Consider the following 27,016-nt stretch of genomic DNA (forward strand, 5'->3'; position numbering starts at 1 on the left):
CCTAGATCTTTTCAGGTGGGCGACCTAGTCTAGAAGAGGGTCAAGCCGATCGGCGATGTCAAGAAGTTGGAAGCGCCATGGGTAGGCTCATTCAAAGTGTTGGAAAAGCTACGATCAGGCGCCTACTATTTGGAGGATGCTGAGGGAAGAAAGCTGGATCGACCATGGAGCGCGAACCACCTCCAACCCTATAGAGCCGGGTGAAGAGGTGCGCGAGTGAATTCATGTATCCTTTCGCTTGTATATCCTTGTTGATGCAGGAAGAAAACAGTTCAGAATCTCATTAATTCCCCATCTAACCCACGCATCATCGACTGTCGAGCGGCGATCTTAAACCCTCGCGTCATCGGCGGTCGAGCGGCGACCTTAAACCCTCGCGTCATCGGCGGTTGAGCGACGACCTTAAACCCTCGCGTCATCGATAGTCAAGCGGTGACCTTAAACCCTCGCACCACCTAAATCACCCCCAAATCGTCGACTAGATAAGCGGGTATCAAGGCGATCGCTTTGTCACATTTGGAAGACAAACGTAAAAACAGCAAAAAGAAGAATGTCAAAAAGAAGACGGGTCCCAACTCTGTCTAAAAACTTTAGGCCGATCGGATAAAGGCAAACAGAAAGTACAACCAAAAGACCCCCAAACAAGGCATACAAGAAGATGTCAACACTCATTCCAAGTAATCCAGAGCATCATCCGGAATGGAGTCGTTGAGCTAGTCACGGTCAATGATTGTACCTGCCAGATCGGCGGGCAAGTGCCCCTTCTTCTTGAGTTGGTCAAAAACGTTGTCAATGGCAAGTCCAAAAAGTCGAAGAATCCGGTCTACGAACTTGTTAACAAAGGTGTCAGATCGGATGTAAGCCACCTTCATCTCCTCAAAGCAGCTAGGCTCGCTTTCTTTATGCATCTCTAGGGCCGACCGGGCGCTCTCCAGGTCTGCCTTCACCACCGCAAGATCGGCATCCTTGTCAGACAACTGGCTCCTTAAAGTGGCTTCTTCGGACTCGCGGGCTTGCCGCTCGGACGCCAACAGGTCCTCTGCCTTCTTTAGCTCGTCCTCGGTCTGTTTCAGCTTCTGCTCAAGAGCCCGGGCTTCACATTCTTCTTTTCTAGATCATCAACGGCCCTTTGTTTGTGGTTAGTGGCGAGCGTGATCTTGCTCTCGAAGGTGGTAATCTCCTTTTGAGCCGGTCGATGTACTTGGCCTGCTCAGTACTCTTGCCCCACTCGGCAGCGAGCAGCTCTTCACTCTTGGCCAAGTCGGCTTGCAGTTGAGCCACCTGAGTGTCGTTCAGATAATGAGTGGTACCCGACTGGCCGGGAGCTTCCTTCAGCCGCCTCAGCTCATCCTCCACAAAGGCTAGTCTATGGCACATCGCCAACCGTCCACCCAAAACTGCAAAAATCAAAACCCGGAGTAGATCAGAGACAAGGCCAAACTAGTTGGTGTAAGATCTTATAGAAAAACTTACTCCAATAAGTTGCCTAGTATGGCTATCCGCTAGCACACCCGTGGGCACGGTCGCCGCTCGGGCGTGTGCGTCTTCCCACACCTCAGCCAAGTGGCCTCGAATGATGATCCGGTATTCAGTCTAACCTGCCGAGCCCCCTGGTGTTGAAAGCTCTTCGGTAGGAAGGTGGAGGGTTGCTGTAACGCGTCTCCGGCCGGTCGGGGCCGAATGGGAAGAAGCCGACCGGCCTGCGCGGGAGGAAGAGGGCGCAGGGTTGATGCTTGACCTTAGAATGCGACCCTGACCTGATAGGGGCGACAGGTTGGCGATTGGAGAGGCGACAAGAGGGTCGGAGGGTGTCCGGTCGAAGGAGATATTGGTAGTCTCTGACAATATCGGTCCGGAAGCGCCAGGCCAATCGGCGATCCTCACTGCTGAAGACGTGGAGCGAGCAGCTTTCTCCGCTCGACGCCTCTTACGTGTATTCTCAAGCGGCGCTTCCGATTGCGAGCCCTCTTTTGGAGCTAGCTGATCGGTAGGAAACTCGGCGATTGGCGCATCAGTCGCAGCTCCTTCGATAGACACCTGGCCTGACTCCCCACCGGCCTCCTAAATAAGCTCGCGCTCGGGGGGTATCTGCTCTGGAAGATCTTCCTGTTGAAATCCCTGCTCGGCCAAAACTTCGACCACTACTTTGTCGACTTTGACGCTGGTAAGTTTTGATTGCCCGACCAAGCGTGCCCTCATCATGATGTCGGCTGCAAAATAAAGAAAGAAATCAGTTAGACAAAGAGAAAAAAGCAAGTGAACAGTTTACCTAAGTCGATTGGCTCGGACGAGCTGATCGGGCTAAGGCCGAAGAGTGTCAGAACTCCTTCCTCCAGCAACTTGTGAATATTGAACTTCTGACCAGTCAACATGGAGGCAGCATGCAAGTAGGCCGGAGCACTTTTATAGCGGGACAGTGAAGGTTGAGGCCCCAACGAAAGTTGCCAAGTGGTTTGGAAGGAGGGCCGGTCGGGAAAATGAACAAAAAAGAAATATTCTCTCCAATATTTGTTGGAAGAGGGTACCCTGTCGAAAAATACCAGACCGGGGCGAGCTTGCAAGAGGAAGGTGTCTGGCTGATCGGAAAGCTTTGGGTAATAAAAATAGTGGAAAATCGAAGGGGTCAAAGGGATACGATGCAAGCGGAACAAGATAATTATCCCGCACAAAAGACAAAAGGAATTTGGGATTAATTGGGAAAGGGATAAATCAAAATATTTACAAACATCTACAATAAAGGGATGGAGGGGAAGCCGCAGGCCGGTAGCAAATTGGTCTCGGAAGAAGCAGACACAGCCTCTCGGCGGAACGGAAGGCCGATCGGTGGCTAACAGAACGTGGATCTCGTAGCTAGGAGGAAGTTTAAAGGTATTGGCGAGCATCATCCTCGTCAAACTTGGACTCCATAGTGTCGTACCAAGGACCCCGGGTAGACACGAAGGCTGCGATGTACCAGCCATGGTCGAAGGAATAACCGTGAAGAGTCAGGAAGAAATGAAGATAAAAGGGACAAAGGGTGGGACAAAGAGCTCGTCGGAGGAGAGTTGGAAAGGGTAGAACAGAAGAGGGGCACAGAAGAAAGTAATGGACTCGCCGGAGGCGGAAGCAGCGAGAGGAGCAGAAGGATTCGCCGAAGATCACTGAGGAAATCGCCGGAAACAAAAGCACTAAAGGAAGAAGGCGGCAGCGGCGAGCTTATAAACATCAAAGAAGCAAGGCTAAGCAGTCCAATCGGCGGCACGAACACCTAGAAACAAATATGGCCATTGAATTCAAACCGCCAAGGGTCTTGTCCCCCCCTGTCATCTCAAACATGCGTTGGCAGGCGCATGACACGCGGCGTATGCCTATGGGACGGTTGTCAGAAGAATTAAGGAAGCATGCTCAGCATTAATGCATCAGAATTGATGCGGGTTCCAAGGCAACGACTCTACAGGTTGAGCCAACAAGAGTAGTCGACTCATGGTCAGGCGATCCCTCATACTGGCCGATTGGCCTGCTGAAGGTCTCACCTCGTAAAGAAAACTTAGGCCGATCGGTGGGTCTCCCACAAAGAAGCATAGCCGACCAAAGCGCAAAACAGGGAGTAATATTTTCACACCATTTTGTCCAGTCAGTCGGACTTACAGCCTCCTTCGACTAGACTTAAAGGGGAGACATGTGATCCGGAGATGACCCAGGAGGGCCCACCTCCAAGAAAGTTCAGCGCTTTGGTAGACGTCAAAGTCAAGTTGTGGTCAACCGAGAGACTAGCCGATCAGAAGGCCCTTCGTCCCCGTCCGACCAAAAGAGTTCGAAGGAGGTTGGCTGAGCCTACAACACACCGAGGCAAGGGACACTCACGCCGATCGGCCCAGACATAGGCGCATGATGACAAAGAAGAGGTCGGTCGGACCGATTAAGGGGAGTCCAGCGAGGCAAAGGACACTCACGCCGATCGGCCCAGACGTAGGCGCATGAGGTCAAAGAAGAGGCTATTCGGACTGATCAAGGGGAATCCGACCAGACGGACAGCCGACAAATAAGATGGGGGATACGTGTCAACATCCTTCTGAGAGTCAGTGTCGCCGATTAATGGTGCGTATGGATAGAATCTCCTTTTGGGAGTCAGTTTCGTCGACTGACGGCGAGGAAGGACAGAGGATCGTACGGAAGAAGATCCCGCCGCCATGGCAGAGATACGTTTGTCCCGTTATGGTAAGATGTCAGGGATCCTTTCTCAATGTTAGCTTTTGGGGAAAGTTTGGGAATGCGCATCTGTTCGGGAAGCGTGCAGTCTACTCGCTGAAGCCCTATATAAGGAGAGGAGCAGTCCCCCCCCCCCAGGGGTACGCGCACACGTCTTCGGAAACCACCATTCACTTCTTCTTTGCTTCCTTTGTTTTCTTCGCTGGCCAGTGTGTGACTTGAGCATCGGAGGGTCGTCGTCGGGAATTCCCTCTCGGCTTGGCACTAACGACTTGTGGTTGCAGGAGCAAGAGAGAATCAGCGAAGACGAAGAGTCACCTCAATATTATTTTTCGATTGCCATCTACTCAGCTTCAGGACAGGATCATACCCTATTGTCATTTTAGCATGTGATACTTAGTATTTGAGTTTTTACTTGGTTAGTGCATTATCTATATATCAGATAAATAATTTGTTGTGATAAATATCAAAAATAATAAAATTTATGATAATATTGTCATAAAAAAAATTTATGTTACATGTTTTTTTTTTACATTTTTCATTCTTTTATTATATAAAAAATGATATATTAAACTTTACTTAATTTATAATGTTAATGTTATTTCCTAAAGAGAACAAATACAATTATTCATTGCCCCCGTCCATAACGGAATAAGGGCTACTTCTTCTTTCTCTTATTCTCCCCAAATTTAACCCTTCATCGATTCTTAGATGAGATCTGAATCCAATTCGATGGAGATCATGGATTTTGCTCTCCAGTCGATTCTCCCTCTTCACGAATCCAATGCAAAAGTTAATAACAATGATCTCCCCCATTGACCACCACCTTGGAGGCTTTGAAGGGCCTGAGCCAAATAGGTAAGTTCACGTTATATCTCATGTATCAATTTAACTGGAAGTTTGATCATTTTAATTTTTAATTGTTTTAATTAATATTTATCTGTTCGGATTATTTAATTTTTTAATAAAAATTTTATCGCTCGATTTGATTAAAAAATCAATTTGTTTGATTTTGACTTAAATGATTTTGTCAATTCAATATTATCAACCTATTGTTAACCCCTAAACACTCTTTTTAAACTCATTAGAAAGCTCCAAGGACATAACCGAATTAATCATCATATATTATATTTGTATAATTGAATAAGAGTTGAATCTTTACGAAACCGTGGAAATATCCTTCTAGTGGTCATGAGAATCGTCAGGATGATAAATTTTATGTTTTTACTAAAGTAATGTCAAATGAAAAATTAAAAATAAGTCATGCCTATACTTTTTTTCATTATTGTAAATATATATTCACAAAATTATATTTGAGAAATAAATTTATTTTATTTTATCACATAAGTTGCAATGTATTCAAACAACACCCTATTGCAACTTTTAAGCTCATACTTGTTATTTTTGTTTTTCTTTGGTTAATGCATTTTCTATACATGACAAATAGGTTATTGATAGAGGTGATTAAAAAATTGATTACACTGAATTAATCAACCTAATCTATCAAAGTTAAAAGTTCAATTTGGTTAATATAAAAATTCAATTATTTTTTAAATATCAATCATTTTGATCAAATCAGTCTATTTTAAAAATTCAAATTTAGTTACCCGAATTGAAATGATACAACTAAATTTAACAATACCAAAAAAATTTGAGATTTTAAAATTCATAATTACATAATTCTCTTCCCCTCCAATAAAAAACGAGATATTTTTTTAGTTTTCTCCTTTAAACTTGTCATTTTATCTCTCAAACATTTAACGTTGCTATTTCACACAAAAATATTAATAATTTAAAAATCTTCCAGCAATTTTAATTATTGCTTTGGTTGCAAGTAATATAACTTTGTGAGGTAAAATAGAAAACCTAAAACAATGCATATTTTGTTAATATAATTATGAGAAACTATTACCACTTATTTCATCGATTAAAAAGATAATTAATTTATGAAAACGTTTTTAATTGTGAGTGATACACTGAATAATATGACCCTGGAAGTAGATAAATAAAGAAAGTTGATTGATATGATGATTAAAGATAAAATGTGGTTAATATTCGGGATTAGTACGGTCATATGTTTTAGTCGAGTGATTTAGCCGATGGAAGCACTGATCCAATCAGATCCTGAATCTCTCAGGATCGATGAAATCTCGAGTTGTATAAGAGTCATTTAGAGCCGAATCTTCTTGATCACACGAGGTTAGTACGGGCATATGTCTCGGTCGAGTGATCTAACCGATCGAATCTATGATCTAGTCGGATATGTTAGGCATACGATCTGACTAAACTCTTCAGTCAAGCAGAGACTAAGTCCTCAAGAGGATCATCATTCCTTAGCCGATCCAACCCCATCGACGAACAGGTCCGATCTGATAATAGAGAGGACACGGTTGACCTACTATCAAAGTATGTTAATGGAACTCAAAGGGTACCCTCGAGAGGATTTAATGGCTAGCGCATAAGGTGTTGCTATCATGAGGTATGAGATTCAAATTTTGACATAGTCGAGGTAAATGTCCCCCTCATATGTTAGTGACTATTCTAAAGGTTAGTAGTCACCCGTGATTTACTTCCTCCGTATTAGTCTTGGGACAAATTAACGGGGACGCTAGAGGCGAGCGTATCCATCTTTTTACCACCATGTTAAATTGTTAATGACACTCAAAGCCTACTGTTCTTTTTTATCATCACTGCATTCTTTTTCCTCTCGATCACTCAAATGACTTAAGCATTATAGTATCTGTGTAGGGACCCTTTCTAACCCGATTATTAATATATAGAATCGCTCGATACCTTTTACTTTCAGTTCAAAATCTTTTTATAGTGAATATCGATGTCATCTGTCTAATGTATTATCTTCTCTGATCGATCGGATTAGTGAGATTTGTTATTCCAATATTGCACGTCAGAAAATTATTTTAAAATCTAAAATATTATATTTCCAAAATAATAATTGTGCTACTTTCCTAGATTACTTGTTATGGAATCAATCTCATCTGTTTCTAAAAGTTCACGTGAATTAGTTGGGAGTTAGTGTGTTGTCCTCTTCATGACATAATTAAGTTTTTAAAATATAATAAATATGGTTAAATAAACAATTTAATCTCCTCAACTTTTATTTTCTCCTAAGAATTTCAAAGCTTTAATTTCTTCGTTTTTTTAATCATTTTCACTCCAGCTACTTAACAAAAATATCATTGAATTTTATTAGAATTGAAAAATATCATATCATTACTCAGTGTATATATTTATATTTTTAATATTATCCCTATTCATGAATACATTTTATTAAATTAATTTAAATTTAACACACAATTTGGTGAGATAATATTTTGTTAATAATAATACATGATGCCAAGCAAATGGTGCTCAATTATTGATCAAGTTTTATTAATTAATTATCTTTGAATAATCTAATTGTACTTTAATTTTGAAATACCATACTCCATCAACAACCTCCTTTGCCAATTAATTAAAATTTAAAGATACAACCGAACCAGGAGTGTTCTGGTTATAACGTTATACACTATTTGACTCCCTCGCAGGCTCTTATCAATTAAGTGGTATTGTTCATCCAAAAATCTCTTCGGAAGCTTCTGATAAGGGGTCGTTTCGACGATGGTGTCGGTCACTATAAAAAGTTTACCCATACAGTTTTGTCCCCGTGTTTCTGGGCTGGCCGCCGCGTGTGCTTCCCGATTTACTCTGATGACAGGTGAAAAACTTCCGTGGGGTCGAACCGTTCATCCCAGAGATAATCAATGAGGTTAACTAGGATTATCATTTTTTAATTAAAATTTAAAGATTATTGTAGGTGCATTAGATAAGGAATTGTGATCCAAATAAATTAATTAGAATTTGGACGTGGATCCATGAGCAAACATTAGGTTCCAAATCAGTGCTTCAATTCCTTATAGGAGAAAGAGAGAAACACTCCCTACCATTTAACTTACCTTGACAATGATCTCAATATTAATTTTATTCTTATAACCCCAACTAATCGTGGCTTTGACTAGATTGTTCACTGTCACCATGACCTCATCCAATCTGGTTAGAGTCTTTGTTTAATTTGTTGCTCGCTCTCTCGCTCATGCTTTAATTTGGTTCGAAGGTTTTTCTGGCTGACGTAAATATCGTTTTTATGTGTTAGTAATTAGCCTAAAGGTGAGTAGTCATTTCTGATTTACCTCTATTTGATAGATGTTTGATGATTTTTTATTTTATTGGAGACATCTTCTAGTTTGTTGGAAGCGTCTTCCAACTTGTTGGAGGCGCCTTGTAATCCCGGATAAGATTTTTCAGGGATTATAAAAAAGTCTCTGGACCTAAAAATTAAGTATCAACTCTTGTATTCATTTCTTAGCTACTATCTGAGCATTCAATGAGTGTAAAAGGTTTCTCTGCCTTAATCGAAGGAGACTTTTAGAACTTTTTGTTTGTCTTGTATTGATAACCACTTAGGTTGTAAGTAAATAAATCTTATGTCTCTTCTTTAATTTTGTAGTTGTTTAATTTACTTGTTATAATTATACTGTTGCTACTAATCTGAATTGAAATATCGAGAAAAACACTTCGTTTTACAGACAATTCACCTCCTCTTGTCGGTCCTGATGCGCTAACAAGTGTATCAGAGCTCAACCGCCTTAGAAGAACTAACCGCCAACTGAAGCACCGAAATGATGGCCGAACCGACAATCTTCCCATCGAAGTTCGAGGGAGAATTTACGTCTTGGAAGAAATGTATGGAGATATTTTTCAAAACTAATTTTGAAATTCTGTTAATAATTAAATATGATTTTGTAGCTCTCAAAGACTCCCAATGAAATGAAAAGGAAGAATACCAATGGACCAAGAAGGAGCAAGCAGACTTCGTAGCGAACGGATGAGCCGAGTTCCACCTACTCAGCGTACTTCCACCCTAGGAAGTAAATCAGATCAGAGATTATGAATCAACAAAGGAACTTGGGAGAAGTTCCTGGAGTTGCACGAAGGAACTTCCGAAGCAAAGCTCGCGAGACGAGATATGCTCCAGAACTAAATAACAAACCTCCTGATGGAAGAAAGTGAAACAGTTGCACATCTGCACTCGAGGATCAAAGAACTCATCACCGGACTCACGAATCTCGGAAAAAAAGGTAACGAACTGAGATTCGTTAAGGTATGCTTTAAATACATTTCTTAGGACACCCGAGTGGACATCTATAGTCGACTCATTTTACATATCTAAAGACCTTGAGAAGCAAAAGGAAGCAGCATCATTCGTTAAGGTATGCTTTATTAACACAAAATGAAGAAGCATTATGGGTAAGGAAATTCAATAGATTTATTAAATCTAATAGAGCAAGTCGCAAACAAAAAGGACTTCAAAAGCAAAAGGAAGGTACGATACTACAACTGCTAAGGACAAGGACACATCAAGGACAACTACCCCAAACTAAAGAAGAGAGAGAAAGATAAGAGTAAAATGTTGGTGCAAGTTGCACCAGAATCAAACCTGAGTTTTGATATTCTCAAAGGTTCAAGTTAAGTCTTGTTATGATCTAACAAATTGATTGAGTGTGCAGGATGTTTACTCAACCGAGAAAGATCTAGTTGGAGGCTAGGAAGGAGAAATCTTAGCAGATCGTGGAACCTAGGTGCAAGTCCAAGAAGGTCGAGGGGACCCGATGCTTGGCGGTGTGATCGAGAGGTCTGGAGGACCGAAGATCAAATGTAAAAGTCCTGGGGAGCCGATCAAGGCTGAGTGAAAAGTCCAAACTAGATCTGGAGGATCTAAGTTTGGCAGGTAGGTTGAGGTAAACAACTGGAGGAGCGACAGTGAGGTCGGGTTCCCGAAGGTAACAACCTTAGGTCGTTGATCCAACTGAAGAAACCGGGAAGGTTTCAAAGTTGAGATCAAGACAGTTCTACTGTCTTACATTTTATTCTTGCTTTATATTATTGCTCTAACATCTGTTTTACAGGAAAGTTTTTCCGTAATACTGTGCTACAGGTTCGACTGGATCGGTCGATTGAACCAGAGGTTCGGTCGACCGAACAAAGCAAACTCAAAGCAGTAATTCAGTTCAGAACAGATCAGACCAGAGTCTAGTCAAAGCATGATCAATCGATCGAAAAGTAAGATCGGTCGACCGAACCAGGGTGACTCAGCAAAGGATAGATCATCAGCAGCGATCAGCAGGAAAGGAAAAAAGGTTGATCGGTCGACCGATCCAATCAATATTAATGCTGCAATAAATAGAGATCTCGGCTGATTTCAACGAACAAGGAAAAAGCTTGTTCGATCGACTGAAAGGCATGATCGGTCGACCGAACCATTGAAGGCCAGTTAATGCAGAATATTGAGCCAGCGTCAGACTCTAGCTGGAAGGGATCGGAGCTGGTTCGGTCGATCGAACAGAGGGATCGGTCGACCGAACATCCATCATACCTATAAATTAAGGCTCGAAGTAAGAGGTCGGATAGAACTTTCTGATCAACTTTTATGCTCTTCTGCAAGCTGCTCACGCTACACGTCGTCATCAAGTTTGCAAGCAACTTCATCCAACAGTGCCGACCGAGCTACGATTTACTACTTCTATTGTCGGTATATATTCTTTTAGTACTGCACTTAATTTCTATAAGATAGTAAGAGTGTTACTATCTTACATATTTGTACTTGTACGATTCACATCTTTCCGTGGATTTCGGAAAAAAGGATTATAGTGTTTTGCCCATTGGTGAGGTCAAAGACTGCGGGCCTTCGAGTAGGAGTCGAGCTAGGCTCCGAACGAAGTAAATGCTTTTGTCTCTCTTTATTTTCCGCTACTTAATTCTGACTTTAAAAGATAAAGAATAGTTTTAAAAAGACGAGATATTCACCCCCCCCCTCCCCCCTATCACACTACTCGATCTATCAATTGGTATCAGAGCCGGTTAGCTCTGAAATTTCTTAACCAATTTTCAAAACAATTTTTAAAACTTTTTTTATTTTCTTTTAGAAATATTTTTTTTCTTCTCTATTTTCTTCTCAAGCACTACTTATCCCAAGACGAAAGTCTTGGAAATATTTTTCTCTTAATTTTTTCTTGCAAGAATGATGAACTCGTATCAAGGAGGGTACAGTACTGTCCAACCTCCACTATTCAAAGGAGAAAATTTCAGTTATTGGAAGAATAGGATGGAGTGTTACTTGAAATCTGACATCGAGCTCTAGTTCACAGTTTTGAAAGGCTATACTCCCCCAACAAAGGACGGAACAACACTAGAACCAGACGAATGGACTCCCTAAATGATCAAGAAGGCACAACTGAATTACAAGACGATCAACACCATTTAGTGCGGGCTCACAATGGAGGAGTTGAACTGAGTAGGTCCCTACGACAACGCAAAAGAATTGTGGGACTCGTTAGTCAAGCTACACGAAGGAACTGACGACTCAAAGGTAAACAAACGAGATTTACTTTTAAATAATTTATTAAATATAAAAATATTTCCTGGAGAGACGTCCTCGCAACTACACGCTCGACCGAAGGACATACTTAACGACCTCCACCTGATCGGACACAACCTGGAAAACCGCGACATGATAAGGTATACTCTGAATGTTTTTCCAAGGAATGCTTTGTGGGCATCAATTGTAGATGCGTACAAAGTTTCTAAAGAACTTTCAATTCTTAAGTTAGACGAATTATTTTGTGAATTGGAATTACACGAACAGTCTAACATAAGCCATGTCGAGAAAGGTGTAGCGTTGTATGCAGGTCCAAGAAAGGAGACAAAATCAAAAACCAAGATCGAGTCTGAAGGCGAGACAGACTCTGACTCAACAAATGAAGAAGAGTTGCTGAACATGGTGCAGAGACTTCTGACAAAGAAGAAGTTCAGAAGAAATATCAAGAAGACTCCACTCAACCAGACCCAAAACAAATCTGAAGTGATTTTTTACAGGTGCAACAAAAAAGTACATTTCAAAATCGATTGCCCGAATCAGAAGGAAGAAAAACCCAAATCGACAAGACGAAAGAAGGCTCTTCAAGCGACATGGGATGAGACTTCTTCCGGCGAATCTGACGCGGAGCAAACGAAGCACTCGAGTCATCTTGCATGTATGGCAAGAAACGAAGATTCCGGCTCTGAGTCCGACAAAGAGTACGAATCCGAGATCAACATCGAGTCCGACAAAAGTAACGGATCAGAAGATCCAAATATGGTAACAATTTATTCCAAGTCTAATTTACTTAAAGTAGTTAAATGTTTGTTTAAAAAATTATCGAAATCTGAAAAACAAAATAACTTGTTACTTAAGGAAATAGACGACCTTAAGCAACAAGTTAACTTAAGTTACTCGACTAACCAAGTTCAAATCGGAACTTCAACTCAAGTTGAAAAGCTTGAGGAAGAAAATTTCGATTTGAAAGGTCAAGTCGAGCGACTCAAGAAAATGTTGGAAAAGTTTGAATTGGGATCCAAGTGTCTAAATATGGTACTTGGATCGCAACGAGCCGTGTACAACAAATCAGGACTCGGTTACAAACCCAAACAAACAAACAAATCATACTTATCTCTAATCAGTCAAAATGTTAGAAGTCAAGTCTAAGCATGGGTTCAAACAAAACTTTTAACCAAACAAATTGAACCAAATCTATACTTGGTCCCTAAGAGTCAAATCCATTACTTAGATAGACCGTATCTAAGCTATGACTCAGGGGGAGCAAGTAGAAAAATAATATAACCAACTTGATTAACCAAACTCAACACTTAGGATTAGGTTTATTTTCTGCTTAGAATGGTTAGATGAAAAAGGTTTACCAAACCCTACAACATAGCATCGGAATGGATTGAGATGATAGTACGTCAAGGAAACTTTGTCGAAGGCATGTCTAGGCTGAATATGGAATTCTACCTGGTGCACTAGACTTAGTGGATTTGACCGAAGCTACCCTAGTCAAACATGGGCTAGTTAGACCAAAATTTAGTATTAAGTTTTTTGGGCGAGAACAGTTTGGAAAGTCTTCAGCAAGTGGTCCACTGTTGATACACAAGAAGGTCATATGCCTCACCACTGATTAACCCTAATTATCAAACCTAATTAAATTCAAACCTAATTAAATTTCAAACCTAATTAATTATCAAACCTAATTAAATTTCAAACCTAATTAAATTCCATACCTAAATATTTTTAAAAAAAAACTTATTAAAAATTATTTTTAAAAAACTTATTAAAAATTATTTTAAAAAACTTATTAAAAATTATTTTAAAAACTTATTAAAAATTATTTTAAAAAACTTATTAAAAATTATTTTAAAAACCTTATTAAAAATTATTTTAAAAAACTTATTAAAAATTATTTTAAAAATTTTAAAAATCATTTTAAAAACTTATTAAAAATTATTTTAAAAATTTTAAAAATCATTTTAAATAAAAACTTATTAAAAATTATTTTAAAAACTTAAAACTTAATTATTTTAAAACTATTAAACTTAATTTAAAAAAATTATTGTTTAAAAATAATTTAAATTAAATTTAAAAATTATTTTTAAAAAACTTTATTAAAAATTTTAAAACTTAATTAAAAACCTTTTTTTACTTAATTATCTTAAATCTTCATTAAGAACGTTTTCAACTTGATTAAAATTCATTAAATTTTTAATAACTTAATTAATGGTATTAATTCAAAAATTTAAACCCTGATTATAGCGTTGATTAAATTAATCGGTCGACCGATAAATGTTTCGGTCGACCGAACAATTTATGATCTGCCTATTTCTCTATGTTGGAAATCGAAAAGTCATTGATCTTTACTTTATCGGTTGACTGATACGGGTTTTCGGTCAATCGAACCTCTACCATGTTGCGTGAGATACCTTCGAATTTATTGGATCGGTCGACCGATCCGCTTATCGATCGACCGATAAAGCTCTATAAACACCCACAGAACCTCGAGTTCTTCATTCAAACGTCTCTTCCTATTCTTCACATCTCCGGTGATCTATCGAAATTCTGCGTTCACAAACCATGCCTCGGTATGATTTAAGGTTTAGTCTTTTCTTATCGCACATTTACTTATTGTTTTCTCTTTTCCTTTTGGTGAAAAACTGCGTAAACTTGGCCAAAAGGAGGCTAGTTCCTCCAATCCTAGCCAGGACCCTAGGTTCTCCACATAAGACTTGCATCAATCTTTTTCTAACAAAACTTTTTTAATTGTGGGTACTAGATGTCATTTTATCAAACCTACTGTCCTGAAATCGTTGACATAATCCATCATTACTCATTAGACAGTCTGGTTCTCTGTAGACATGCTTATAATCCAACCCTTTGTACTGAATTTTATCATAATTTATGTGAAATTGATGCCTATCATTTTAAAACGAGAGTTGCGTCGAGGGATATGATGTTTGATTTTAATGTATTCTCTCAATTTTTATGCATGTGTCCCTCGACTACACGTGTCTTCCCTTATCCATCATATCCTGCTACTTTGCCTGACCCGTTCTCTCATCTAACACTAGACCTCATGTATGCTGAATTCTTCCAAGGTCGTCGACCAAAGAAAATGTCTTCGATCGGTTCCATTAAGCCCGAATGACAATGCCTTATACAAAATGGTCATCTCATACATTCATCCTCTTTCATCTAGAGATCAAGCAGTTCTACGACCTGTTCATCTTTTTCTAATGTATGTCCTTAAGCATAAACTGGATATAGATTTTGGTTATTGGGGTTTTAAATCCATAATTTACTACTCTGGCTATAGTACCTCGTTTAAGGTACATATGATTCATTATCATATCCTTACAGCTTTCATAGCCCTATTGGTGTCCGATTTTGACCTCATTGGTGTACGACAAATGTCTTTGGCTGGGGTTAAGGCTAGTTCTCAGGGTCTGGTTTACAAGCGTACTCATCGTTTCGACTCTCTTCAGACGATGTTTCAGGATCAGCTGACAGATTTTCGTCAGGATATTACTCGACGAGTAGAGACGTTGGAGGCACAGCAGACTAGGATGTTTAGCTATTTTCGAGCTGCCCATGATCCTCCACCTCCTGATATCTGACTCTTTATATGTTTTTCAGGACTAGTGTGACCTATCAGACTTATGTATTTGAACCTTGTACTAAAATATGTATTTTTGGTTACTTATTCTTGCATACTTGTTAGGGATGTGCTTTATAGAATAGTTTTTCGTTTATTTTGAAAATTATTACTTAGTTTATTTTTCAAAATTTTATTTTTATAAAAATCCCTCTTTCAAAATTTTGATTTTCAAAAACTCTTAATTTTCTGGAGTAGCCTAGGTCTTACTGTAGAATTACATGATCCTATAGTCCTAGGAGCCAGCATCTCACAAGCACAGTAGGATCCCTTTTTTGATAACTTAGAATGGGTGAGATACTTAGGACTTCGCCCTAGATTTCAGATGCTTATGTCAGTGCATTGCTATAAATCTGAGCTTTAAAACAACATACATGAATCAATTTGAGTTAACTAGCTAGTAAAAACCTAGTTAGTACTAAATACTCAAATTGACCAACCTGAGTCTCTTGCTACTATCTTGTGGTAGTTAGCTATGTAAAAAGGTTGGACATTTCATCATAAGGACTTTTTTCCTTAGTCTTTTTGTCCATGCTTGGACTTTTAGGTTGTTATCAATTCTAGGGGGAGCCTTGAACTATGCATTTTTCAAAAAAAATTTCCTAATTTTTATTTTTATTTTTCAAATTATTTATATTTTTACACTTAGTAAAATTCTTTCATATTTTTCGACTTTTAAAAGTGTTCAAAATTATTTTTGAAAATCTTTTTCAAATTTTTTTTAAACATTTTACATTGAAAGTTGGGTTTAGAAATTTTAACTTAATAAAATTATTTTACTGGTAAAACTTTACTCTCTTCAAAAATATTTTTACTTAGGAATACTTTTCAAAAATTGGTTTCTTTAATATTATTTTTACCTTAGTAAAAATTTCTCTTTTTCAAAATTTTTTTAACTTAGGAAAATTATTTTTTCAAAATTATTTTATATTTTTAACTTAGTAAAATTTTCAAAATTATTTTATATTATATCAAAATTACCTTTTCATTTTCATGTATTTTTTTGAGCACTTAGTTAAAATTGTTATACATTTCAACCCTTTTTGGTTTGTTGGTCTTCCCCTGTTTTTGATGTGTGTCAAAGGGGGAGAGATAATGAATTTAGGGGGAGTTGTTTAACTCAGCAGGAGAATTTAAAAATCAAATTGCTTGTTTATTTATTTGTTGCATATTTTTAACTTAACTTTGAACCTTAGTTGCCAAACATCAAAAAGGGGGAGATTGTTGATGCAAGTTGCACCAGAATCAAACCTAAGTTTTGATGTTGTCAAAGGTTCAAGTTAAGTTTTGTTATGATCTAACAAGTTGACTAAGTGTGCAAGATGTTTATTCAACCGAGAAAGACCTAGTTGGAGGCTAGGCAGGAGAAATCTTAACAGATCGTGGAACCCAGATGCAAGTCCAAGAAGGTCGAGGGGACCCGACGCTTGGCGGTGTGATTGAGAGGTCTGGAGGACCGAAGATCAAAAGGAAAAGTCTTGGGGGGCCGATCAAGGCTGAGTGAAAAGTCCAAACTAGATCTGGAGGATCTAAGTTTGGCAGGTAGGTTGAGGTAAACAACTAGAGGAGCGACAGTGAGATCGGGTTCCCGAAGGGAACAACCTTAGGTCGCTGATCCAACTGAAGAAACCGGGAAGGTTTCAAAGTTGAGATCAAGACAGTTCTACTGTCTTACATTTTATTCCTGCTTTATATTATTGCTCTAACATCTGTTTTGCAGGAAAGTTTTTTCGTAACACTGTGTTGCAGGTTCGACTGGATCGATCGACTGAACCAGAGGTTCGGTTGACCGAACAAAGCAAACTCAAAGCAGTAATTCAGTTCAGAACAGATCAGACCAGAGTCTGGTCAAAGCATGATCAGTCGACTGAACCAGGGTGACTCAGCAAAGGATAGATCATCAGCAGAGATCGGCAGGAAAGGAAAAAAGGCTGATCGGTCGACCGAACCAGAGGACCGGTCGACCGATCCAATCAATATTAATGCTTCAATAAATAGAGATCTCGGCTGATTTCAACGAACAAGGAAAAAGCTTGTTCGATCGACAGAAAGGCATGATCGGTTGACCGAACCATTGAAGGCCAGTTAATGCAGAATATTGAGCCAGCGTCAGACTCCTGCTGGAAGGGATTAGAGCTGATTCGGTCGACCGAACAGAGGGATCGATCGACCGAACATCCATCATACCTATAAATTGAGGCTCGAAGTCAGAAGCCGGACAGAACTTTCTGATCAACTCTTGTGCTCTTCTACAAGCTGCTCACGCTACACGTCATCATCAAGTTTGCAAGCGACTTCATCCAACAGTGCCGACCGAGCTACGATTTACTACTTCTATTGTCGGTATATATTTTTTTAGTACTGCACTTAATTTCTGTAAGATAGTAGGAGTGTTACTATCTTACATATTTGTACTTGTACGATTCACTTATTTCCGAGGATTTCGGAAAGAAGGATTCTAGTGCTTTGCCCATCGGTGCAGTCAAGGACCGCGGGCCTTCGAGTATGAGTCGAGCTAGGCTCCGAATGAAGTAAACGCTTTTGTCTCTCTTTATTTTCCGCTGCTTAATTCTGACTTTAAAAGATAAAGAATAGTTTTAAAAAGACGCGATATTCACCCCCCTCTATCGCACTACTCGATCTATCATAAAAGATCTACAAGATCGAAGCACAAGAATCTGAAGGTAACTTGGGATGAGTCATCGTCCTCTAAGTCCGAGATCGAGGCCTACGCCGGACTAGCTTTAATGGCAGATCACCAAAGGGATATTGAAAGTTCCTCAGAGATGAGCATCGACGAAGAGGGAGGATCCTCTGAATAAAGCAGCGATGAAGGGGGAGCATCAAAACATAAGATAATGAGGTACGCGCCTTATCTCCTGAAAAATTATTTCAATTTATTAATGTACTTTTTAAGGATTTAGTAAATCTAGAAAAAGAAAATGGTAAGTTAAAATTAAACTTAGCAAAGTTTCCCCTAGAAATGTATGATTACTTAGCAAAGTTAAAATTTAAATTACAGACAGCTAAGTTGGTATATCAGGAACCATAGGAATCAAATTAGAAAAATCTCCAAAAATCATGTACCCCTAAATTTTTAGTAAATCCAGTAGGAAGAAACCTATACTGGGTTCCAAGATCATGCTTAGATTAAATTGTTATAATCCATTCAGTATACTCAAAAAGAAAATTAAATATTTCTTTTCATTAAGAGGTTTTGTCTAGAAGTGATTGTTGTTCCAATATCCAAGAAGGTCTAGTGTCTCACCACAACCTGAAAGTCAATTACTGAAATGAATGTTTAATTGTCTAAACTATTAAAAGGTTAACTGTTATAAATTTGTTTTTAAACATTTTAAACACTTCTTCAAACTATTCATGAATGTTTACCTAAATTTTTTCCCCAAATTTGTGTAACACTTTATTGTATTTTTCTTTTTTTTTTATGTGATTAAAGAGAGAGATAAGTAAAAGTTGAGGGAGATTAAGGGGGAGTTAGGTTTTTTTTTTTTATTTTGAATTTTACAACTAATTTGTTTATCATCATGTTATATATTATGCTATGTTTTTTTAAACCCTAACTTGAACTTGGGTTGATGCACATCAAAAAGGAAGAGATTGTTGGTACCCCGTGGTAGTTTTGATGTGATCAACCAAGTTAAGTTAGATCCTATGTATTTGATCTTTGTGTCTAAGTGTGCAGGAGCTTAAGAATACAAAAAGTCGAGCGGAAGACATAGCTAGCGAGAAGAATGGCACGGGAAGAGAGTCGACGGGTTCGGTGCATCCGAGAGATGAGGTGTTGCAAAAGAGTACACCGGCAGACAAGAAGGACGCATGCGGTTGTCCGAGGGACGAGAAGCCAGGGAGGAAGATTACTTGAGGAGAAGGTCAGAAAATAGGTTCGGGAGAGCTCTATTCTAGTTGGCCGAAATCACCAAAGCGAGCGGAGAGCGGAGCAATGGAAGAGACAAAGGAGAAGACTTGGAGCTCAGTAGTAGCTGGTGAAGGGTCCTTCAAGTGAATTAAAGGTGCCCTCGCACCCTTCTGGTTAAAGGCGCCTTCAAATACTTGAAGACGCCTTCAAGTACTTAAAGACACCTTCAAGCCTTTATGGAAGGCGCCTTCATTCACTTGAAGGCGCCTTCAACCCTTCATGGAAGACGCCGTCAATCACTTGAAGGCGCATTCGATTGGGCAAAATTGTCATTGGCAAAGGATAAAATTTTATCCTTTCTTGCCTTGCTGGAGGCGCCTTCCAGCATATTGGAGGCGCCTTCCAGCTCCTGATAAGATTTTCCAAGGGCTATAGAAAAACCCCTGGACCTAGGAATTAAGTTGCAACTCTTGTATTTATTTCCTAGCAACTGTTTGAGCATTAAACGAATGTAAGAGGCTTCTCCGCCTTCATCGAATGAGACTTTTAGAGTTTTTCATTTATCTTGGATTAACAATCACGTAGATTGTAACCAAATAAATCTGTATCTCTTCTTTCATTTTTGTAGTTGTTTAATTTACTTGTTATAATTATACTGTTGCTACAAATCTGAGTTGAAAGATCGAGAAAGACATTTCATTTTACGGGCAATTCATCTCCTCTTACTGGCCCCACTGCGCCAACAGATATTAGTGACTTGAAATCCATAGTCATGGGAGGAATGATATATCATTTAAGAAAAACCCTATTATATCTTGAAAATCAAGTAAAATAATTAATTTGATGATGATGCATAATGTACCGAATTAATTAGGATATAGGCTAGATGAAAAGATTAAATTATACCGTAATTGATTCAGGGTGATTTATAGTTCAAGATTAATATTAATTTTATCATATTAGATGATTAAAAATTATTAATAGATGATTATCTTAATTTGTATATGAATTTATACTACTGTAATGTATAAAATCTAAAGAATTGCACATATAGCATATAGACACCGTATACTCTATTGTGGGGTGAGTCATGACTTTCCAGAGACTTCAGCTTCTTTGTTTGGGAAAAATGAGATGGACTTTGGTTATTAATTAGGTCTTCAACTACTTTGAACTTTAATGACCTTTTCTCGTCATTAATTGATGCCAAATCATCACAACCTAAAATCTGTGTCGAATTAACTGCTATCTTCTGTAACCTAATCTAACTGCCATTTTTCCAAGTGTGCTTCTCATTCCATGATTGCAATAACCAAAATTCTATTTAAAATAGTGGTAAGATTTATTGCTCGGAGTGCTTTATATGATGCTACTAAACTTGGTTCGAGAAATTGATGGGGTCCTAGAATCAGAGTTTTACTTCTTCTTCTTTTTCCAGAGTTTTAGCCATACATATGCGGATAAAAGGGGATTTTATTTGATTTGCAAAAATGGAAGGAAAAGGAAAGTAAGCAATTCAGAAGAGGAAAACTATAATTTTTTTTTGTTGGAAAACAAATACAGTTGTAGTTGTATTCTAGCACTATATATGATTCTGGACTTGTTCATCAAGGCTTTTTAAGTTACTGATTTTGGTTTTATTGGTCAATTGCAGATCTACTTGTGTAAACACAGCACCAAAACTCGTGTTATTGTTTGCTTTAACTGTATTCTCTATTGTTCTCCAGGTAGATACCTGCTTGTGTGGTGGTTGCTTTGATGGGCTTAGTTGTCGATATTCCACTTTACACTGCTATTGCATTGGTAAAAAGCCCCTACATGTTATTCAAAGACTGGCAGAGGCTACTGCAGGATCTTATAAGTCGGGAAGGGCCATTTATTGAGACAGCTTGTGTCCCTATTGCTGGTCTTGCTATTCTACTTTGGCCTTTAGTTGTTCTTGGGAGTTTCCTGTTGGCTATTGTCTGAAGTATCTTCATTGGGTTATATGGATCTGTCATTGTGTATCAGGTCCTTTGCTGTCCTTAGCTATCTTCTTGGTCCATGCTTTGTGTTTGTTAAATTGCCTCTGCATTTGTTTTTGTTGAAAATAAATAACATTCAAAATTTGACTTCTTTATATAGGAAAGATCCTTCAAACGAGGAGTTGCCTTTGTGGTTGCCATAGTTGCGGAGTTTGATGAGTACACTAATGATTGGCTATACCTAAGAGAAGGGACCATTCTTCCACAGTAATGCCACTGAATTGTTTTTTTTTTTCATTCTTCTCGTAAACCATTGTTCTATACTAGATCAGCAAAAAAAAAAAAAAAAAAAAAGTTTTAAAGTTAGTATAAGCAAACTGTGGTTATGCTGATTCCTGAGCTGGTTCCATAAAATGACTTGTGGAACTTGGTCTGGAATCTTGGTGTCGTCCTTCACGTTTGGTTTTCTTCCATAAAAACTATGTTATTCTTTTGCAAAATATATTTATGGAAAGATATTTTGATTCCATGATCCTTTTGACCTACAATAAATGAAATGTCAACCGTACAGATATGGGGAGAGATTATGAAATCTTCTGAAACCAGGGGCAAGGAACTTGTGGATGCAAACATAATCACAACCTTCCATCTCAATGATTGGTTGCAAACCAAGGGATGCAGTCAAGAGACAACCGGCATTGGCCTACCTTCGTATGCTTTTCTGCACACTCTCCTCTTCTCTATCAAGTCTGGTTCTGGTGGAATATTGCTGAGTGGTGGTATCAAAGTTAGACACTTGGACCGACCACAAGATTGGTTGCTGGATTGGTTCTTCCATCCTGTGATGATACTGATGGAGCAAATCAAGGTCCTGAATTTGAAAGAGGACGAGGTTAGGCTCTTGGAGATGTTGATTTTGTTTGCAGGGAGTAGTAACACATCATCGGTGCAAGCAATGGACGACGGTGCCAGGGACAGCCAAGATGTTATTAGAACTGTTCAGATTCAAGCAATCAGTAGAAGGTAAGAAACAGTTTCAGTTATGAGCTTGTATATTGTCTTCTTTTGTTCAGATGATATTATCGCTTACCTATCTACTTCCATTACAATTCTGTTGATATATATGCTAACCGTTTTGTGTTTTTCGCCGTACAATTTTCTGTATTAAGTCTAAGGTGGTTGGTATGAAGAGAAGTGGCTCCAAGTTCCCAACCTACAAGAGAAGATTCAAACAAGTCGTCAAGGTTATTTTAGCTTACTCTCTTGAGCAAGAAGGAACTACCAAGAGAGGAAGGTTTTACAGAGCACATCCAAGTAGATCATCTGTAAGTACCCTATGATAATTTTGATATGATCAATCAAGTTAAGTTAGGTCCTATTATATTTTTAACGTGTCTAAATGTACAGGAACTTAAGAGCATAGGAAGTTGAGCGAAAGACGCAGCTAGCGAGAAGGACGACACGATAGAGAGTCGACGGACTCGATGCGTTCGAAGGACGAGGTGTTGTGGAAGAGTACGTTGGGGACGAGAATGAGGCGCAAGATGTTTTCGAGATACGAGAAGTCGGAGCAGAAGGTTTCTGGTCCGGGCGCTCGAATCACCTGGGCGCCTCGCCCAAAGGGCTATGTCAACCCAGTCTGGGCACCTGTACCAGAAACTTTATCGAAACGTGCGCTGTCACGACCCGGTACGACGAAGATAAAATTTCATCCCCTCCAGGTGTCTCGATCAGGGATATAAATACAGTGCTAATCCAAAAAGCTAAAAAAAACACTTGTAATCGATTCTAATTCAGTTTAGCTTTGTAGTTGTAAGATTTGACTACTGTAAGAGGTTTCTCCGCCCATAGGAGATTTTAGTGAGCTTTGATTTCTTTGGATTTATAATCCGCTAATTGCAAATCAAGTAATTCTTTTTGTGCCTCTTCTTTCTTTAATTAGTTTGTATTACTTTTTATGCAAGTGTTAATAAAGTTGTAAAGTTCGAGAAAAGTTCATTTTTATTTTCAGGCTATTCATCCCCTCTAGCCGGTCGTCAAGGGTCCAACAAGTGACATTAGAGCTAAGTTCTCTTCAGAAGGGGGGACCGTCAATCGAAGTACAAAAGATGGTCGGACCAAGCATCTATCCACCTAAGTTTGAGGGGGAATTCGTGATTTGGAAAAGAAAAATAGAGATATTTAACAAAACGGATTTTGAAATATGATTTTGTAGCACCAAAGGACAAAGAAGAGTATCAATAGATCGAGAAAGAGCAAGCAGACTTTGTAGCAGATGGATGAGTTGAATTCCATCTACTGAGTATACTATCCCCCCAAGAAGTCAACAGAATCGACGCCTACGAATCAGCAAAGGAGCTTTGGGAGAAGTTCCTTGAGCTACATGAAAGTATGCTCGAAGCTAAACTCACGAAACGGGACCTACTCTGGAACTATATCAATAACCTCCGATTAGAAGAAGGCAAAACCGTTGTCTCCTTCACTAAGGATCAAAGAGTTCATCACCGAATTCACGAATCTCGAAGAAAAAGTAAACAATCGAGATTCGCTAAGGTACGCGCTTAACACCTTTCCTAGGATTTCTGAATGGGTATCTTTAGTAGATATTTATTACATCATGAAACAAGATGCGTAGATCTGAAGAATGAGCCCAAGCACAACATTGCCTTAAAGACAAAAATAGATGAACAGGAATCCAAAATGACAAAACAACGTTCATAGTAAGGAAATTTAAAAAGTTATTTAAAACTAATAAATCTAATCAAGTGCAGGATAAAAGAAAAAGAAGAAAAATAAGATGCTACTACTGCAATGAAGAAAGACACATAAAAGATAACTGTCCTAAATTGAATAGCAAGGACAAAAGACCAGTCCAGAAAAGCATCGAAATCTAAAGGCAACGTGGGACGAAATGTCATCCAAATCAGAGATCGAATCCCTCGCCGGACTTACGCTAGTGGCAAGTCACTAAGAAGATGAAGATGAAGCAAGATCGTCCGAAATGAACATCGAGAGCATCAATGAAGGGGGAGTGATATCAAAAGAAAGCAACACTTCATGGGGAGTTTCAGATTATGGGATTGACAAGGTAAGTCAGGTACGATCTCTACATCCTGATAAATTATTTTAGTTTGTAATAATACTAACGAAAATTCCTGTAAATTAGAAAAAGAAAATGATGAATTAAAAGGAATTTTAACAACATCTTGACGATTAGAAGATTTCGACAAAATAATAATGAAAAATTAAAAATTGAAAGTAGAAATAGAAGATTTGAAAAATAGTGCATGCTCACATATTCAACAAGTTAGAAAATAGAATGAAATGCATTGACAGTTTAGATACCATAAGGGCCAAATTAGAATAATATTACAAAAGTGGTTGTTTCAATAACCAAGAAGGTCTAGTGCCTCATTACAGTTTGGAAGTCGATTACTAAAATGAATATTTAATTAACTAACTATTAAAGCATTTAATTATTATAAAATTATCTAATGCTTTCAAATAAATTGTTCAGTATAATTTCTCTTAGAAATTAATTAAAATTAAATTTTTTGAGAAATTAAATTTCATCACTTATCTATAGGAAAAATTTTATCCTCGTATTATTTTGAAATTTTTTTAACAAAATTCGTATTCTTTAAATTTAAAAATATCTTACAATGCTATTTTTTTTGTAAAATTTATTTTTTCTGTGGAACTTTACCATTTTCTCTATCTAAGAGAATTTTTGAAAACTTTTTTTTTAATTTATTTTTTTTTAATTCTTTCTAAATTAAAAAATTCAGATTTTCAAAACTTAAAACTTTTTGATTTTATCCTTAGATTTTGCATAGATTACCCCATTTTAACATAATCAATAGAGAAGAATTAGAGATTAAGTTTAGGGGAGGATATAATTCATTAATTTTTGCATATTTTGTACTTGCAAAATTCATTACCTTACTATTATTTATGTTTGATTTACCCTAACTTAACTTGGATTATTCACATCAAAAAGGGGGAGATTGTAAGTACTCTGCGGTAGTTTTGATGTGATCAACCAAATCAAGTTAGGTCTTGTTGTGTTTTTAACCCTTGTGTCTAAGTGTGCAGAAACTTAGGAGTACAGGAAGTCAAGCGAAAGACGCAGTAACGAGGACGCACTAGAAAGAGTCGACGGACTCAGTGCGTTCGAGGGATGAGATGCTGGGGAAGAATACGCTAGCGGACAAGAAGAAGGCGCGCGACGTTTTTAAGGGATGAGAAGTCGGAGTGGAAGGTTGCTTGAGAAGGTCAGAAAATGAGTTCGGGTGAGCCTTATTCTGGATGGTCGAAATCACCCAAGCGAACGGAACCGGAGCGGAAGAGCTGGACCAAAAAGTCAACTAAGAGTTGACTTTTGGTTCTGAGCACTCGGACCTGGTCCAGGCACCCAGACCAAAAAATTTATTGAAACGCGCGTTATCGCGATCCTGTGCGACGGAGATAAAATTTCATCTCCTTCAGACGCCTGAAACCCTTCCAGGTACCCCGATCAATATTATAAATACAATCGTGATTCAAGAAGCTAAAAAAAATACTTGTAATCGATTTTAATTCTGCTTAGCTCTGTAGTTGTGAGATTTGACTGCTGTAAGAGGCTTCTTCGTCCAGAGGGGATTTCAATGAGCTTTCATTTTGGATTAACAATCTGCTGATGGTAAACTAAGTAACGTTTTTTTTGCCTTTTTTTCTTTAATTAGTTTGTATTACTTTTTATGCAAGTGTTAATAAAGCTGTAAAATTCAAGGACATTTTTATTTTCAGGTTATTCATCCCCTTTAGTCGGCTGCCAATGTCCAACTAGAGCTTCTTCAATTGCAATTGAGATTGTCCAAACTGAAGTTTAGTGATTTTTTTTTCATCTCCTTTTATTTTAAAGTTCTTTTTGTGATTATTTGTAGTGGTAAAGTTATTCGTCCATAGGATCGGTCATTGAACAAATTCACTAACGCCTGAATCAAAATCTATTGCCCTAGGTTTGAAAATTTATCAGATTCTTTACCTTGCATTTTTAAGTAAATAATGCACTTGATTGTGATCATCATGGTGTTGCTTCGGTGTGTTAGTAAATGGATCCCTTTTCCTTCTCTCTTTTCTCTCCCTCTCTTGCGCCTCTCTCCGCAAGAATAAGCATGCCTTAGAATTTAGATGAAAATGGAAGGAAAAGAAATAATATTACTTAAATTTATTACATGCTTAAACTGTTGCTACCTCCATTTTTAATAGGAGTATCAATTCGGAAGGATCGGATGAGTTCGTAATAAGTTGAAACAAAGATAGTATAAAAAATTTTCAATTCAAAGCTGATCTGAATCCAAACCAACTTAAAAATTATAAATGAACTTTGATAACTGGACCAATTCGAATAATTGATCAACCTAAATAACCTGACTAACTTGATCGGTTTAAATATTTAAATTTAAGAGTTAAATTTTGTAAACTATGTCAAAAATGAATCTGATCCGGCAATCGAGTCAACGTGAAAAATAGCAATGCAATCCTAAATTTTAAAATTTTAAATTCTAAAACCTAAAATCCTATGTTAGATCAATTCGGATTAACTCAGGTTAATCCGAATTTGAAAATTTTTTTCAAGTCAGATTTGGATCCTATCCGATTTAATTCGAACCTTAAAATCTCTTCAGTTGGATTTATTTTTGACATCTTAATCGCTTCTCCATCCAAAATAAAATAAGAAAGACTTCTGCTTCTCTTTCTTCGGTTCTTCCAAAATAAACATGAAAGACTTCATTAATGAGCTGATACATGATAGAAGCTTAACTCCTTCTCACTTTGCCCCGATTAAGTTTTAACATCGTAAGAGTATTTTTTTTAAAACAAAATCTAAATTCTTTTTTTTTTTATAGAAGAAAAATATTATACATGAT

At 38.0% G+C, this 27,016-nt stretch overlaps 1 pseudogene; it reads left to right on the forward strand.

The window, feature by feature from the left end:
- Positions 1-11,936: 11,936 nt before the first annotated feature.
- LOC122012789 lies at positions 11,937-22,834 on the forward strand (annotated as a pseudogene).
- The last annotated feature ends 4,182 nt before the right edge of the window (positions 22,835-27,016 follow it).

Source organism: Zingiber officinale, chromosome 8A, assembly GCF_018446385.1.
Source record: "Zingiber officinale cultivar Zhangliang chromosome 8A, Zo_v1.1, whole genome shotgun sequence".
In the NCBI taxonomy this organism is placed as follows: Eukaryota; Viridiplantae; Streptophyta; class Magnoliopsida; order Zingiberales; family Zingiberaceae; genus Zingiber; species Zingiber officinale.